Genomic DNA, 5,860 nt, shown 5'->3' with positions numbered 1-5,860 from the left:
TCCCAAGGCCATAACTTGCTCACTATTTATGACATGAAAGATTTCCAAGTTACACAATCAAATTCAGGATGTCTATTTCAGCTTTTATGTTTGGAGTGAGAGCTAATTCAACTTTTATGAGCATGTGATATGAGGTTACATTATAGGTCATTTTTTACCTATACCATTGAACAAGTGATTTTCCCAAACTTCAAAAATGCATAACTCTATCATTCCAAATCCAAATGACATGAAATTGGTAACCATTTTGAAGTTCTTCGAAAGAGATACAACATTGATGAAGACACTTTTCAAATTTGAAGCTCACAAAAAAAGTTAAGCAAGGTGTAATATTGAGATATATGGCTTGACACTTAGAAACATTTTCAACATGTTGAAATTTCCAAACTTCCACCTCAAAATTATCCATGTTCCAAGCTCCAAATGAAAAAGTGTTGAACATCAAACTTGTTCCACTTAATCCAAGCTTTCTAAATAACCCAGGTTCATGCATTTTGGATGAGGTTTGCTAGGTCTGTGCATGGCTTTAACAGAGCTGCATCTTTGGCAAGAATCAAGCTTCAAAATTTCAGTTCACTTTTCCTTGCCAATCATGCTTCCATTCAGACTTCATTTGGATTTATTTTGGACCTTTTTGCATTGCATCATGGGCCTGCACATGCCCATGCACTCGTGCCATCAACATTGCTAAATTTGGACAAAATTTGAAGGGTGAAAATATCATTCATTCATGATATAAATACATGATCTTTATGCTCATTTGAATAACACTTGGTGCGCCAACTTTGCCCCCCATTGAAACCCTCTCATTCCAAAGGAAAACCTGATAAATTTCAACTTGAAATTTGAGTTTGAATCTCAATTGTTGGAGATTCAAGAACTCCAGGATCCAAAGCATTACAACCTCTCTAATCACTTCCTGTTAGCTTCTCAAGTGCGATCAGATCGTGTTTGGAACAAGCAACATCAAGAACTGCATAACATTGAAGGTAATTTTCAGAAAACTTCATCTCTTCGATTCTCTCTTAATTCCACTCAATTCTCTTGGATCTTTGGTTGTTTGAAGTCCTACCAATGTAGGCAAGAAGATTGAGTTGCTTAGAGGTCAAATCGAAGCAACTAAATTGACACACCTCAAAATTCAACTCCTCATATTTTTCTATATATGGGGAGTTAGTTAAAATTGAGGTCTGATTCGTGCTCTACGCCATTTTTTCTTTCCTATCATGTCCTCATTTCTTATTTTGGTGATGGTTGAGGGTGGACCAGTCCGGTAAGATCCACCGGAGAAGAAGACCGGAGCTACAGCTTCGGCCATGTGTTGGCACGTCTCCAACCATATGATCTATTTAAAATCATCTGATCTCACGCGTTGGTCATGATTACCATTCCTGTGGCGCATTGACTCAAGTCCAAGATAGAAAGCGCGCTGAGGACCACTTGATCTGCCACCTCAATTAATGAGGGTGATCAAGTGATCCACGTTTTTTTTATTATTTGAATTTCATTTTAATTGCTTTATTTTTATTAATTCATATTAATTTTAATATTGATCCGAAAAATATGAGAGTTTCACCAAATTTTTTAAATAATTTCCTCTTTCATATTGTGATTTAAAATTATTTTTTAGATCATTATTAATATTTTTCTTGATTTAATTGATTTTGCATTTGATTTTAATTGTTTAAAAATACCTATAAGTCTTTAAAAATTCTGAAATTTTTTCTCCAAGGTCCTTTGACCTTGTTTGACTTATGATAAATCTCATGGTCATTTATTTGGTGTTTTGATGAGGTTTTAGGAATTTGAAAAACCATATTTAATTTAAATGCCTTATTTTAGTATTTTTAATTTGAATAAATGCCAAATAATTTTGTTGTCCAATTCTGATGACTTGTTTGTGTTTGACTTTTGTTGTTGGGCTTGGTCAAGGTTGATTTGACTTTGTCAAGTTAATATCATTGGATTTAGGGGATTGATGGAATGTACATTCCATCTCCCAAAATTAATGGATTATATTAATTTGGTAAAAGTCCTCCATTGACCAATTTGATTTTTCATCCCATTCCCCTTCTTTATGCATTCGTCTCATTTGACCTATGATATTTCAAAGTCCTAAAGCTAGTTGATTGAAAAATTAACATGAGTATGGATGAGATTAGGTCACCACTTTTGCATATTCTTTTTGTGTGTGGTATGTTTCACAATATTGGCCTATGATGTCTCTAACATGCATTAACACTAAAATTATATTGCCTGGCCTCAAATAGTTGTGACTTTTTACATAAGTCCAATTACGATTGCTTAACATAACGCTAAATTTGTGACATAAAAGGCATAGCATTCTAGTTAGTGAGATTGTAAGTCTCTGAAATTCTGGCGTAGTCAGAGTTCAGATGTTCTACTCCAAGTCATGACATCTGATCCAACATTGTAACTAATACAGCAAGACAGTTATACAAATTGAACCCTGTACTAATATGCTCACTTTCACAGATGTCACGACATCTGCTTCTATATCACCCTAGAATGGAGGAACACCTAGTTTTGTGCATCTGGTAGAAAGACTCAGCAGAAATCAACCATAACACTAACTTCTGTTTTTTTCCTACACAGTAATCACCTAGATGTCTCAGTAGTGATTTGAACATCATCTGTTACATTATTCTAGTCTGCTGGCCTTGTACTTGTATTTCCTAAAATAAAGGTTAAACAAGTTAATCTAATTTCCACTTAGTAGGGTGCTAACAAATAGGCTATTTGTTAGGTTCATTTAATGTAGTACAATTGTTAGTTTCCTGGATTTTAGCTCAGTTTTTGGATTCCTGAAGAATAGCCTGAAAAAATGCTGAAACAGAAAAACTAACCATCCTACAATTTAGCACATGTTGTTAGGAATGAATGTCACGACATTCCATTTGACAGTCAGAACATATACCTCATGATGATTCAATTATGTTCCTGAAAAACAGTCTGTGCTAAATTTGCTGTATTGTAAAAGACTAACTAGTCTCTACTTCAGTATCAGCATACATGACTAACTGTCAAGGCATCCAGTTTGACAGTTTCACAACGATCCTTTGGGAAGGTCTGTTATCCTCTTGGAGCCCAGACTGAAATACTGAACTGAAGCAGAAAAACCAACTTGCCTATTATTCAGTATGTGCTGTTAATGATGAATGTCAAAACATTCTGATTGACATTCAAACAGAAGGCTATGTACCAGGTCTGATATTATCTTGATAAGCAGACTGAAATACAAGCTAAGTTAAGGCAGACAGGATTATAACATGTAGAAGGAAAACAAACACAGGAAATTGTTAACCCAGTTCAGTGCAACATCACCTACTCTGGGGGCATACCAAGCCAGGAAGAAGATCCACTATCAGCAGTATTAATTCAGAGTTAAACTCCCCTGTTTACAACTCTTCACTTAATCCCTACCCAATGCAATCTATACCTAGGAACTCCTCGATAGAAACCTCCAGTTTCCATTCCTATCACTACAAAAACAATGTAATGTTAAACAGCTTGAACTTGCTTCACAGCTTCGTTCAAGACCATAACAACTCTTGCCTACAGGCTTTGAGTTACAAATACTTTCAGCTTTGAACACTGAGAAACACATGGTAACCTTCCCACAGGTTGGGAGGTTTACCTCACACACACCCCTAATTTTTCATTCTAAGAGGCTTACAAAAACTAGGTTACAATATGCTATTTATAACCTAATCACCCAACTGGATTTGGGCCTTCAGAAATCGCAGCAAACTTCTTCTTTGCTGTTATAAAGTCAGCAGAAAATTTCTGCTACAAATAAGGTCTCCATTCTTTTAGTTCCTAAAATCTCTCCATATATGTCTCCACATTTAGAGCATATATATTCTGATTGAGTCTTTAAGACCTCCACAAGGAAGTTAGGATATTCACCAAATATCCTCACTAATCCAAGAATACATATTGAATTAATTAATTTAGTTTTCTACACATGTACGATGTCACAGGCATGATGTCGTGACATCGTACATGACATGTTGGTCCAGATGTTGAACTTCTTCAACCCAACATATTAAAACAACAGATATGATTACATTATTTGTTTTACAAAATTAATGCCAATCCTAATGCCATTGTTCATATCATTCTAATTGTTTATGTTAATGCAAATTTTCACTTTGTCCACTTAGACCATATTGTGTGATATATCTTGTTTGTATACTTTGCTTGTTTGTGTGGTCTTTGACCATTAATGTACATAATAACAACAAAAAACCCTAAAAAAAACTTTTGTGTGGACTGTTGGCTTGATCTTGGACAAATGGACTTAGAACTTAGGCAATATTCCTATGCTAAAGGACTTGGCCAAGTGCTTGCAATTTGAACTTCATCTGATACATCATTCAAGATCCCTTTGAGTTCATCTGCAACATGATCATTGTGTAGTTGTTATTTTGAACTTGTGACTTGTGGAATTCATCTGCTACATGGGCTATTTTTGAGGAAGATCATGGAATGGCTAAAGCTTGGATGTGGCTATCTTTATTTAATTCCTTTTCTCTTCAAGATAATATAATTGTGCATTTGTGTGTTGCTTTATTCTAAATGTCCAAGGGAATTATGGGTTTCTATTGACATTCTTGTGTATTGGATTGCTACCCATTTGGTCAGACCTTTTCAACTTTTATCTTTTAATTTTGTGCATAGGATTAGTCTCTTCATCTTCTCCCCATTTCTTAAATTTCAAAATCTCTCCCTCCCTTTTTTTTGAAATCTTCTTTGGTTGAACTTATTTTTTTCTAAACATTGACCACTTTGCAAAAAGGTAGAAACTTTGGCCTTATGCCATTGCATTTTCAAACTTCTTTTCTTAAATCAAACTTGTAAATAAACTTAACTATACTTAACTTAAAATTTCAAAAAGCCAAAAAGAACTAACTCATTCAAACCATTTTTAGGCCTTTCTGCCTTTCAAATTTAATTTTTTTGTTAAAAGCAATGCATCCACTTTGAAATTTATATCACGAACGACGAGGTTTTGATCCCTCATTTTTATGTTGGTACGTAGGCAAAAGTCCGAAGGGCATGTCAGACATAAAAAAATATAATTAATGAATTATTTTCTCATCCTCCCATTCTATTTTGTTTGTAAACATCATTTTGTACCAAATACATATGCACACAAAAAGGGCTCCCTAGGAGTATCGAGGACACTTTGGGTGCTAACACCTTCCCTCTGTGTAACCAACCCTCTTACCTATAATCTCTGACATTTTATTAGTTTTGATTTGAAAACTACTTACTTTTGGGTTTTGTTCGTACTTTTTCCATTTTCCCTTGGAAACAATAAAAGCGCGGTGGTGACTCTTGTTATTTGATCTCTAGCTTATCCATAGCTTGATGATCATGAATTTATCGCTACAGAAATTGAGTGGCGACTCTGCTAGGGAGTAGTCTCCAGTGGGTTTAGCCTACTTTTTGTGTGTATATATTTGTATATATGTGATGTTTGTATATATGTATGTGTGATATAATCTTCTTGTTGCGCTTGGTGATCTCTGAGTGGTGTGATAAGTTCTAACCCGAACTTGAGTGCTAATGAAGATAGGAGGATGGTATAATCATGTTCAACTTGTGTGGAGTAGTCCTTAACAAGTTGGCTTGAGATCCATCTGCTTAGTGGAGACTCTTTTGGATTTGGAAATGTCACACAAATATTTATGGTTAGGCATTACTATTTCTAATTTGGGTATGAGAAGCTAAGGATCTTGGAACATTTACCCCCTCTTGGCCTATTTAGGATGTAGTGCGGAAACTGTTCAAGTGTAGTCTTGACAATAGTTGTTACGCGATACTACACTCA

The sequence above is a fragment of the Lathyrus oleraceus genome, chromosome 2 (assembly GCF_024323335.1).
Source record: "Lathyrus oleraceus cultivar Zhongwan6 chromosome 2, CAAS_Psat_ZW6_1.0, whole genome shotgun sequence".
Taxonomy (NCBI): Eukaryota; Viridiplantae; Streptophyta; class Magnoliopsida; order Fabales; family Fabaceae; genus Lathyrus; species Lathyrus oleraceus.
The sequence above is the reverse complement of the archived record's forward strand: the minus strand, read 5'-3'. Positions refer to the sequence as shown.